We start from the raw sequence: 12,851 nt of genomic DNA, 5'->3' as shown, positions 1-12,851 counted from the left end.
TGAGATAGGGGAGAGGATGAATGAGGTGGAGGAATTAGATACTTCTGACTGTGAGGGAAGAGCAGGTAAAGAGGGAAGTTGAGCTGTAATGGTTTCTCCTAGGCAGTGGTGGGGTAGTGGAATTCCAGAAGTAAAGCCCCAGCGTCAATGGCAATAGCAGCTCTTCAAACTCTAGGCTGGGACACAATAGGTATGATTAACCTATGGAACTCACTTCCAGATGATATTACTGAGGTCAAGGACTTAGTAGGATTCAAAGAGTGATCAGCCATTCATATAGTTAATATTAGCTATCATGGCTAATAAGAACATCCAATTATATATAAAAAGGATTGAAAAATATAAGTAATATAAACCCTCATTTCTCAGAAGATAAAATAATCACTAACTGGCATTAGGAAGAAACTTTCTTAAGGGCTTTATTCATAATTGTCCTTTATGGATTTTCTTGCACCTTCTGCTGTAGAAACTGTCATAAACAAGGCAAGATTGGACAAGGCAGACCACAGATCTGATCTAGTATGACAATTCATTAACTTCTTTGCACAGGACTGACCTGCAGTTTTTGGGAGGATGATTCTTTGGGGTACACTCCAAACATATCTGATTATGGCTTATGTAAAATATACCAGCTTGACAGCTTGTATGAGAGAGACAGATTGAGATAGAGAGATCTTTTAGTTTCTCCATGTCTTTGCTCCACTCAGTTACTTGTTTCTTTCAACCCTCACAACTGGTATATATCAGTGTACATCATCAAGGCTGTCTTCACAAGAAAATATGTTAGAAAAATTTTTAATTGAAAGCTAAGATTCTTCTTCACATGGTCCAATGACTGTTCTGTTAATAAAAGGCTTATGTGAATCCCTCTAGCTCATCAATGATCTGTGATGAATAACCCCCCCTTTATCGTCTATATATCAACAGACAGTAATTTCTGATAGCTGAGTAAAAATAAGTCTCTCCCCATTAGCTTCCTTGTTCATCTGCAAAAGCCAGTGATTTAATCATATGCGATAATGCAGAGGCAGAACATAGTGACTGGGGATTATGTTGCAGGCCATAATACCCACAACAGCAGGGGGAACAGAATATGGAAAGATCCTAATTTAGACTCTCATTATCCCTAAGAAAACAAATGAATACCAAAAAGAGAAGTAGGGTCAGGCAGTCACTACCTCATCCTAACCACTTACCCAAGTTTTAGCACAATTTCATGTCCCTATGATTATACCCTCAATGGGTGAAATGAGTATTTTTACCACCTATCCATCTCTACTTCATATGTTCTATTTTCCTAAATGTATGGCTTCCTCAAAGTCACAAGTTATCAGTTGTTACTAGCTCAGGATATGCTTTTGGGCATCTGAAAATGGTAAAAATCTGGTTATAAAAAAAGTAAACAGGCTTATGGAAAAAATCTAAATATAGAACTCAGTTTGTTGTTTAGAGGGGATAGAAATCCTGAGGCTATTTTAGATGTGAAAAGGGGTCACTTTTCCTCGCTCTCTCTGATTCAGAATTGTTAGGCTCAAACAATGAAAAGATTTGCTAACATATGAAAGTCTGGTTTGTATAGACTGGCTTCTCTTTTGTATTCTCTGTGTAATAGGACTACATCATCCTAATTGATACAATGATATAATTTTCTGCTCCATAAAGAAGAGCAATTCCAAATCGGGCATCACATTTTAGCATTTTGGAAGTTCTGCTGTGACCTCAATATAAAAAGAACAAAACAAAAAAACTGCTAGTTTCAACTCTGACTTTGCACTTCTAGCTGTAATGGTGAGACAATAACTTAGGGCTCATTTACATGGCTCCACAGTGCAAACTAGAAGGATCTGAGCTGTAGAGTGCTGCAACATGTTATGCTTTAACTGCTGTCTAAAGGTGTGAACTAAAAGGGGCCTAATGAACATTTTTAGCCACCAGAGTCTACATGGCATAGAGTGCAACACATTAGAGTGCTCTACAATAATCAAATAATAACTTTCAGTTATTGCCAGGTTGGGCCATTTTCAAAACTCAGAGATGCAAGGCTCACTGTCCTGTTATTTATCAGTGCCATCAAGTCCTTCTAATTTGTTCACTTGACCATGTTGCTGGTGCTTAACATTAACAATGCTACAATAGTCTATATTCAGACCTCATTACTCCTTTTAACATTCTATCTTACCAGTTTTGTTCCTGATTGCTCCAAAAGAGGAACGCATGCAGTATATGATAATGACAACATGCAAGACAGATCACTTTTCTTCATTAAGGACTGAAGTCTTGAATGGACCAATTTTTAGCTTGTTATAAAATACATACTACCCATTTCAGAAAAACATCTTTAAACTCATAACAAGCAACATGGAACTGATTGTATTGGTCACTAGGAGTAGTTGACTTTGCCATCATTTACAGTAGCCTTTGAATGGTATGCTGAAGCTACATTATTCATATAATTACTGTAGTTATGATGACATTAATGACTCTGTTGGAGTCTAAATGTGTGAAATTAAGTCACTAACAAGTGTAAATATATTTAGTAATAAAGTCAATGAAAGGTCACTACACTGTGCACACGAGTGCATACACATGCAAAGAAAGCCAGTGGGAATTCTATTCTCAACAGAAGATGTGAAGTTTGATGGTATGATACACTGACTACTATTCCAGATTTGTGAAGAATTAATATTGATAATTTTGTCATACTTTTTTTCAATCAAATGTTCCCCAGGCCTGATCTTGTTATACTGAAGAAAAAACAAATAAGGCCTCATTTTATTTAGCTGACTCTTTTATTTTAAACAAGGGGTGAATAAAACTAAGGCAGTTGGAATTCAGTTCACTTTGACCTGTGCCAAAATGTTTGGCAGCATATCTGAACTTTATCCATCCTCTTGGTTCTGCAGAGTTGAACAGAACAAGATTTCTAGCTTCAGGTAGGCCAAACATACCATGGAAGTAGAGGGCCAGATCTTCAGCTGATGTACAGATGCAGATTTGCAGTGAATGCACTTTTTTTACAGAAGCATGCAAATATGAACTATAATGGAGAAAAAAGCTATCCAAGTGTGTTGGAACCTCAAAAACTAGTTTCAAAATTCAGGAGAATGTTTGAGTTGGTTCCTATTCCTTAACCATTACAACCATCTGTACTTGTACCAAAACAAGGTAACAGATATGGATTATTTTTAATTAATCATAAAATGCTACAAGTGTGCACAAAGCTTTACAAATGTATATAACACAAGGACCCTGACTTTAAGTCTTACAATCTTATTTAGGCAAATATACAAGACAATACATTGCAATACTTCAAATACAAGAAAATGCAGTGGCATTATGGTGAGGAGACCAGTACAGGAAAAGCTTGAAAAATCATCAGGTTTATAGGATGGATCTGGAGGAGGAGACAGAGAGTATTCTACACAGAAAAGTGTAAGAGTAATTATTTGTGTAAGGGGCAACATAGAGGTAGATGCAAAGGAGAGTGGGGAACTATGCGAAGGGAACAGCTGGGAGGAGGAGAAAAGGAAGAAGTGAAAGGAGCAGAAAGGTTAGAATTGTGTAGTGCTTTAAAGGCAAAGATAAGAAGGCTAAACATTGATGCAGAAGAAGAAAAGAAGGTAATAAGGCAACTTGAGGAGAAAGGCAATAGGACTGGAGCATCAGGAGAAGCTGATTGTCTTAGCAGCAACAATTTGGACTGACTGGAATGGGGAGAGGTGAGATTGATTTTTTTAAAAATTTATAAACCATCCAAAATATGCTACAAACTATCTTATGCTGTTTATAGACAAATAAAGACTCAGGGCCTTCTTGTGAAATCATATATATCAGTGAAAAATAAGGATAGAAACTCTATCTTTTTGATTTAAGAGTATTTTACACTCATTTTGCACTGTTGTGAATGGCTGCACAAGGTACCCAGTAACAGTGAATCGGTCCCCTCTGGTCCCTGCTGCAAAGAGCACACAAATTAAGCAGTGTGGAAAAGTCAGAGAAGAGAATTCTGTTCTGAAAGCCACAGATGACTAAAGTAAAACCAAAGTTCAACAGCAAAAATAGAGAAAAAAGAAAGAAAGATAGAGAAGAACTAACAATTCAAATGAACTAGGAAAGAGTAAATATAGGTTGAAAAATTTCCCCACAGTGGGGCCTGTGTATTAGACTGTAGAGTAGTCTACTAAAGGCAATGTTGTAAACTCTTATTTCGGGACATTTAAAATCAGTCTGGACTCAAAATGTACAGTGGAAAATAATACTGCATATGAACAGGGATGGACTCAATGACTTAATGGGTATTTTCCATCTCTAACAGTTAGGATTCAATGGGAAGAAGAGAGAGGATATAATTATTATTCTCTGATCATGAAATAACCATTTTTTCCAGCCTCCATTCATCCTGCCTTATCTAAATCACACATTCACTTTCATTCTCTTCCTCTTACATCAGAGGGATTACACCAAGGGTATGTCTACACTACGAAATTAGGTCGACATTATAGAAATTGATTTTTAGAAATTGATTTTATACAGTTGACTGCGTATGTCCACACTAAGCGCATTAAGTCAGCAGAGTGCATCCTCACTACCGTGGCTAGCATCAACTTACGGAGCGGTGCACTGTGGATAGCTATCCCATAGTTCCTGCAGTCTCCGCAGCCCATTGGAATTCTGGGTTAAGCTTCAAATGCCTAGTGGGGCAAAAACATTGTTGTGGCTGGTTTTGGGTACATGTTGTCGGTCGCCCCTCCCTCCGTGAAAGCAATGGCAGACAATCGTTTCGCACCTTTTTTCCGTGCGGATGCCATACTGCTTTCAGCAGATGGTGCAGTAGGACTGCTAACCATCATCATCCACCGCTTCCGCTGCAACTCTCCTCTGCTACTATTGTCTCAATAGCGAATTTCTCCATGTTGTCTGTCATGGGCTCCTGGGTACGTATGTTCTTCCTCGGAAAACGTGCGCGGTGCTAACTGTCGTCATCCACCGCTTCCGCTGCAACTCTGCACTCCTGCTCTCATGAATCCACCTTGCAGGTCGTCTAGTCATTCTTTATAAATATCTATTCTTGTGGCATCCGTCATCAGCTGCCGCTTCCTCTGGAACTCTGTTCTCCTGCAGACGCGATACCACGGCAAGCATGGAGCCCGCTCAGATCACCGTGGCAGTTATGAGCATTGTAAACACCTCATGCATTATCCTGCAGTATGTGCAGAACCAGAACCTGCAAAAGCAGATGCAGAGGCAATGGCAGCGTGGTGACGAGAGTGATGAGGATATGGACACAGACTTCTCTCAAAATACGGGCCCTGGCAATTTGGACCTCTTGGTGGCTATGAGGTAGGCTCATGCCATGGAATGCCGATTCCACGTGGAACGCCCAGCACAGATTGGTGGGACTGCATAGTGTTGCAGGTCTGGGATGATTCCCAGTGGCTGCGAAGCTTTCCCATGCATAAGGGCACTTTCAAAGAACTTTGTGACTTGCTTTCCCATGCCCTGAAGCACAAGAATACCAAGATAAGAGTAGGCCACACAGTTCACAAACGAGTGGTGACAGCCCCCTGGAAGCTTGCAACACCAGACAGTTACCGGTCAGTTGGGAATCAATTTGGAGTGGGCTAATATACTGTGGGGGCTGCTGTGATGCAAGTAGCCAATACAATCACTGAGCTGCTGCTATCAAGGATAGTGACTCTGGGAAATGTGCAGGTCATAGTGGATGGCTTTGCTGCAATGGGATTCCCTAACTGTGGTGGGGCAATAGATGGAATGCATATCCCTAACTTGGGACCGGACCCACCTTGGCAGCCAGTACGTAAACCGTAAGGGGGTACTTTTTAGTGGTTCTGCAAGCACTCATGGATCACAAGGGACATTTCACCGACATCAATGTGGGATGGCTGGGAAAGGTACATGACACTCGCATCTTCAGGAACTCTGGTCTGTTTGAATAGCTGCAGGAAGGGACTTACTTCCCAGACCAGAAAATAACTGTTGGGGATGTTGAAATGCCCATAGTTATCCTTGGGGATCCAGCCTACCCCTTAATGCCATGGCTCATGAAGCCATACATAGGCACCCTGAACAGTACTAACGAGCTGTTCAACTATAGGCTGAGCAAGTGCAGAATGGTGGATGTTTAAAAGCGTGCTGACGCAGTTTACTGACTCTGTTAGACCTCAGTGAAACCAATATTCCCATTGTTATTACTGCTTGCTGTGTGCTCCACCATATCTGTGAGTGTAAGGGGGAGACATTTATGGTGGGGTGGGAGGTTGAGGCAAATTGCCTGGCCGCTGGTTACGCACAGCCAGACATCAGGGCGGTTAGAAGAGCACAGGAGGGTACGGTGCCCATCAGAGAAGCTTTGAAAACCAGTTTCATGACTGGCCAGGCTATGGTGTGACAGTTCTGTTTGTTTCTCCTCGATGAAAACCCGCCACCTTGGTTCACTCTATTCCCTGTAAGCCAACCATCCTCCCCACTTAGATCACCGCTTGCAGAGGCAATAAAGTCATTGTTGTTTCAAAATCATGCATTCTTTATTAATTCATCACACAAATAGGGGGATAACTGCCAAGGTAGCCCGGGAAGGGTGGGGGAGGAGGGAAGGACAAGGCCACACTGCACTTCAAAACTTATTGAATGCCAGCCTTCTGTTGCTTGGGCAGTACTCTGGAGTGGTGTGGTTGGGTGCTCGGAGCCCCACTGCACCGCGCTCTTGGACATCTGGGTGAGGAGGCTATGGAACTTGGGGAGGAGGGCGGGTGGTTACACAGGGGCTGCAGCGGCGTTCTGTGCTCCTGCTGCCTTTCCTGCAGCTCCACCAGACGCTGGACTATATCAACCAGTAGCCTCAGCATTGCATCCTGCCTCCTCTCACCACACTGCCGCCACCTGTCCTCTTGCTCCTGCAACCTCTCATCTTGCTCGTCCCTCCTGTCCTTGCATTCATTTTCTGCTTTCCTGGACTCTGTCATTGTTTGCCTCCAGGCATTCTGCTGAGCTCTTTCAGTGTGGGAGGACTGCATGAGCTCAGAGAACATTTAATCATGAATGAGGTTTTTTTGCCTCCTTATCTGCGCTAGCCTCTGGGACAGAGATGATAGGGGGAGCGTTGAAATATTTGCAGGTGCGGGAGGAAAAAAAGAGTGAGTAGAATTTAAAGAGACACATTTTAGAGAACAATGGGTAGACTCTTTCACGGTGAACCAAGCTGTTAACATTACATAGCACATGTGCTTTCGGTACAAGGTTGCATTTTGCCTCTTATATTGAGGGCCTGCTGGTTTGGTGTGAGAGATCACACATGCAGGGCTGGGCAACAGAATTTGGCTTGCAGGCAGCCATGGTAAGCCATAGTCTTTTGGCTTCTTCAACCTTCATAACATGTGGGAATGGTTTCAAACAGCAACACCCTTCTTTCCCATACCAAGCACCCGTTGGGTTGGCCATTTAAAAGGAGGGGCTGCGGTTTTTGGATTAATGTGCAGCACAAACCCAGCTAACCCCCCCCCACCCTCCAATTTTCTGGGATGATCACTTTACCCCTTCTCCCACCACGTGACTAGTATCAGGGAAGATCCCTGCCAGCCAAACGCTAACAGCTCAGCGTGAATGGGCAGCTCCTGCCACCGCGTGGCTAAAATCGGGGATGATTTGTTTTCAGCCACAGGCAAACAGCCCAGCAGGAACGGTCACCTATGAATGTCCCCTTAATAATGTCCCTGGAGGATTTCCGCTCCATCCCCAGACACGTTAACAGACTTTTCCAGTACCTGTACTGGCCGTGAATGCATCCCAAGTCTTTAGGGCAAATTAATCATTAATCACGCTTGCTTTTAAACCATGTATTAGATTTACAAAGGTACACTCACCAGAGGTGCCTTCTCCGGCTTCATGGTCCGGGAGCCCACCTTGGGAGGGTTGGGAGGGTATTGGCTCCAGGGTGATAAACAGTCCCTGGCTGTTGGGGAGAACGGTTCCTCTGCTTGCGTATTGTGCGCTATCCTCCTCCTCATCTTTCTCATCCCCAAAATCCTCATCCCTGTTGCGTGAGACTCTCCCCTTGCAGGTATCCACAGACAGGGATGGGGTAGTGGAAGGGGAACCCCCTAGAATTGCATGCAGCTCATCATAAAAGCAGCATGTCTGGGGCTCTGACCCGGAGTGGCTGTTTACCTCTTTAGTTTTTGTCTTGCCTGAGCTCCTTAATTTTCATGCGGCACTGCTGCGTTATAGCCTCTGTCCATCATGCCCTTGGAGATTTTTTCAAATATATTGGCATTTTGTCTTTTGGAACCGTGTTCTGATAGCATGGATTTGTCTCCCCACACAGGGATCAGATCCAGTACCTCCCGTTTGGTCCATGCTGGAGCTCTTTTGCAATTCTGGGACTGCATGGTCACTTCTGCTGATGAGCTCGCCACGCTGGCCAAACAGGAAATGAAATTCAAAAGTTCCCGGTGCTTTTCCTGTGTACCTGGCTAGTGCATCTGAGTTGAAAATGCTATCTAGAGCTGTCACAATGGAGCACTCTGGGAGCTACTGGAGGCCAATACCATCAAATTGTGTCACTACCCCATATTCCACCTTGCAATGTCGATTTCAGTGCTAATCCCTTCATCGGGGAGGAGTACAGAAATCAATTTTAAAAGCCTTTTAAGGTCGACAAAATGGCTTCATTGTGTGGAGGGCTGCAGGGTTAAATTCGACCTAAACTTGTAGTGTAGACCAGGACCAAGTGTCACACATTCTATTTCTTTCTCTAATACTATTTTATACTATTTATGTCTGTATTTCTCCATTTTCCTGTACCATTTCTTTGATGAGGGACAGAGATCCCAAAATATGTGTACCTAGACATGAAATTGCTATATCACCTGGGGTAGCCAGAGCTGGATTAAGTAGGTCCTTGGCCTAGGGCCTGGGCTTGGAATCATATGATACCAGAATCTCAATTTCTTTCTTTTTCCCTTTTTTAAAATGTTTCTAGACCTCATGGTTGAGTGGAAAAAAGAACCAAGCATAACTAATAAAGTGATGGCTGCTCATGTCTGCTGACAGCCTAAAAAAATGAGTCAGACGTAAGCTACCCCACTTATCTTAATGGTTTAAAATCTGCTCCTCTGGTGGAGGAGAAGGGGCACTTCTGCTGACACTATCTCAGCAGATGACTCCATTTATAGGGGGCCGTCATGTCACACCATCACAACTCTGCTGACATGCTATAGGATTCAGTCCCTATTCAGAGTTATCTGGTCAGGAGATCAGGGCTGAATCCTTCCTCCTCCAGGAGGGACCCAGCCCACCCAAAGACATAGGAGTGGTGGTCTTAGGAGGGAGGCTAAAGAGGAGTGGTGACAGGCTCCGCTCTAGATCAGGAGACAGTTCATGAGGAATGTCTCTGCTACTGATGCTTCAAGCAGGGTAAGACCGTACAGGGAGGGACTCAAAAGGGCCTCAAATGGGGATGTGTCTGGGTCCCCAGATTGCCTGAATCCACTCTTCCAGCTAGCTAGTGAAGAGGGAACACACCACTTCTCCCAAGGAAGAGAAAGGAACAAAATTATTCCTATTCTTGGGTCCTTTGAAAAAATCTTTTAGGATTTCTTGAATGTTTTTGTTAATTGGGATATTTCTTGTTTCTAGAATTTCAAAGCAAAGAACCAATTACTGTTGAGAATTGCTCACCATGTATTCTGCCCTGATTTAGGCCCTCCTGAGCCTATTTATAAAGTGTTATTTTTACCACTGACAGTTCCACAGTGTTCTGATGTTGAGCAGTAATTAGCAAAATTCACTCTGACCTAACTTGTGGTTAGAGGGCATTTTACCAGTTTGTGTTGAGTAGCAGGGAAAATGTGGGCACAGTAGTGCTGGTGGTCTGCTCCACAGTGCTGGAATGGGCATTGTATTTTAACAGCTCTTTGGAGATTTCAAACTGTTTCAGCAAAAGGACTAGGGAATTGAGGTCAGTTGTAGGTCATATTCTTTACAAATTGGAGGGAATAAAGAGAAGAGGGAAGATGATTAAGGGAGTGGAGGGATTGCAATAAAAGTGAATATTAAAAGATTTATATATATCTTAACCTAATTGTCACTCATGCAGTCACTCTGCAGAGACAGACCTCCATCCCATTGCTCAGCACACATGCAATGGAACTTCCCACATTCTAGGTCCAGGCAGAGAAGAAAGGAAACGAGGCTGGCACACTTGATACTGCCAAACAGATGGATCAGGACTGGGCAAGGAGGGACAGAAAGTAGGGCAGAGCTTTGGCTTCTCCTACCTCCCAATGCACAAGCTTGTGAAATTGAGCTGACTCAAGAGGGTGGGAGTCTCGGGTGGTGATGGGGAAGTAGCCTGCAGCATGTAAAGGCTACAGTACATTACTTCCCCCAGGAGCAAGGGAAGTGTAGGGAAGGAATTGGGGATCCTCCTGAGGTGGCTCAGCTGTATGCCACCTCCTACTCATGCCTGAGCTTGGAGGTAGGTGATAACTGATAACAAGCCTATGAAGACAGTAAAACCCAAGAAGGTAGGGCTTGTTTAAGTGATAAGATATTCTAGAGGACATACAACAAGGAACAATGGGAGGGAACTCACCCAGAATAAAATGTAGGACAAACATTAGGGTGAAAAAACCCTCTTAACAATGGCCCAGGTTCTGTCACTGTTCCTCACATGAGCAGCTTCTCACTGTACAAGCTACCCTACTGACTTCAGTGGTGCTACTTGCAGAGTAAAGTAACATGTAAATAAGGGTAGTGTCTGTCCCAGTGAGATATATTCAATTGTTAGGGCTGTAAGAAAATCACAGATGGCAATTTTGTTGTGGAAATTGCAACTTTTAATACACATGACAACTTTGTATAATTGCTGCAAATATGAATAGGATTGCAATCCATGTACTAGGTTGCAATGATGCTCACTCAGTTTTGGCCACAACTTTTGAACCAAAAAAAAATCACAAGTTTCTTACAGCCTCATCAACTGTGTAATGATTTCTCCAGGGAAATGGCTAAAGGCCTATTACTTGAGACATTTAAACTAGATTGGACAAAGTACTTACAAGCTTATTATGGAAACAATCCTGTAATGTCAAAGGGAAAACAATAAAATGATCAGGTAATACAAGTCTGACATCATGCTTTTCAATAGGTAATATAATGGTTTCAGCAAGAGCTAGAGTATCACACTTAAAGTACTCCCAGTCAAAGCTGGTATAATTGTACAGTGGCACTAATGTGTATCGAAATAACTGTTGATCATACTGCCTTTGTGAGGTGAGGGACAATTAATAACACTCACTGGAAGTGAGAAAGGAGAGCTAGTAATGTATCCCAGAAGAGATGGTCATCTATTCTCTCATACACATGTTCACTTATATCATATAATTGTGAAAAGACCTTCTCACCATAGGCAAAAAATGGTGAAGTCCACATGTTTTTGCAGCGTCTTGAATGAGCAAAACACATTTCGAAAAGTGGAATAAAAGTCTGGATGGCTCATGTATTGATTCTGGAAGATAATGTTTTTTCCTAGTCACCTACTCAAACCCAGACCAGGTTGGTAGTTATAATTGACAGAAAACATTGATGCTTGTTTGCCTTGGCAAAATGAACGAATGGTCTCAGTTCAATTCAAACATCCAATCAATCAGCACCCTTCTTGCTAGTGTCAAACAAGAGAGCACGGACTGAAAGGGCACAGATGCTGAACTTTCTTCTCTCCATCAAAATGGCCTGTCCTGATCAGAGATGAGGCATGTTGGTGGGGTGATGAAGGGAAGCTTGTCCTGCTACATCTCCTGATCTGTGTCCTTTGGTGAGTGTCTTGGGGGGCCATAAACATGAAACTGTTGATGATCACTAATTTAATTTAAAAATATGAAAAAGAAAATAAAACCCAAAAAAGAAGGTTGGATCCTATTCCATCACTACATTTCAGCTGTTGGAATGGCCTTTAAGGGATGTCAGCTGACAGGGCAAACTACAGCTGCCGTGGGAATACTCTACTTTATGTCTGGGAGTAGCCTGCTGCTGTACTGGCTCCTAGTTTATAAAGGGTTCATGGGTTTTAAAGCCACCTTTATCCTGTTCCCTCCTGAGCAGCACCGAGCACAGCTCAGATGAAGAACAGGAGGCAAGTCAGATTATTTTTCAAATTGGGATTGCAATCTCATTTTGTGACAAGTGATGACAAATTTCCACCCCACATAAAATCTCAGTGTTGCCAAAGAATAAAAGTTTGCTAATTTTGCTGCAAAAGGCAACATTCATTGGTGGAAATACTGTGAATACTTTCTAAATGGCACAGTCACAAAGCCAGAACTGAGCTATATGTCCAGAAGGCTAGGTATCTGAATCAGCTAGTGTCTTCCTATACTAAGCTCAGGTCACAAAAATAAAAATAATTTTGTAACATAATATTTAAAGATATTACTAAAAATAAGTAAATAAGTAAATTTAAACTTAAATTTCATTTAAATACTAACTAGTAAATCTAAAAAAAATATGGATGTAAGATTGATTAAATAAAACTTTACTAAATAAATTTAGAAGAGGGAATTTGTGTTATGATTTGGATAGCTCTCATGTCTTTTACGAGTTGTTCCATAAAGTTCCCATCTCTATACAGCTGTCACATTACAGCAAGTTATAGCCATTATTACATCCTTTTCTCATTTCATTTACTACTACACTGAACATTGAAAGCTTTGAGTTTCAAGTGTTTCTAGTTTTCATTTTTAAAACAGGAAGTAGAGCTCCATTCTCAGTAAAGATTATTCATGTGAGCATTTCTGTACTGGTGATCTCCAAAGGTAAATTCAACAGTAATTGAT

The 12,851-nt window shown here is 42.2% G+C and overlaps 1 protein-coding gene across 1 annotated transcript in view; it reads right to left on the bottom strand.

Moving 5' to 3' along the window:
* The window catches only part of TENM3 (teneurin transmembrane protein 3), a 2,178,135-nt gene that overhangs the window by 858,683 nt on the left and 1,306,601 nt on the right, over nt 1-12,851 (bottom strand). The gene's annotated exons all lie outside the window — the stretch shown is intronic.

Source organism: Dermochelys coriacea, chromosome 4 (genome assembly GCF_009764565.3).
Source record: "Dermochelys coriacea isolate rDerCor1 chromosome 4, rDerCor1.pri.v4, whole genome shotgun sequence".
In the NCBI taxonomy this organism is placed as follows: Eukaryota; Metazoa; Chordata; order Testudines; family Dermochelyidae; genus Dermochelys; species Dermochelys coriacea.
This window is presented reverse-complemented; position numbering and strand designations above follow the sequence as displayed.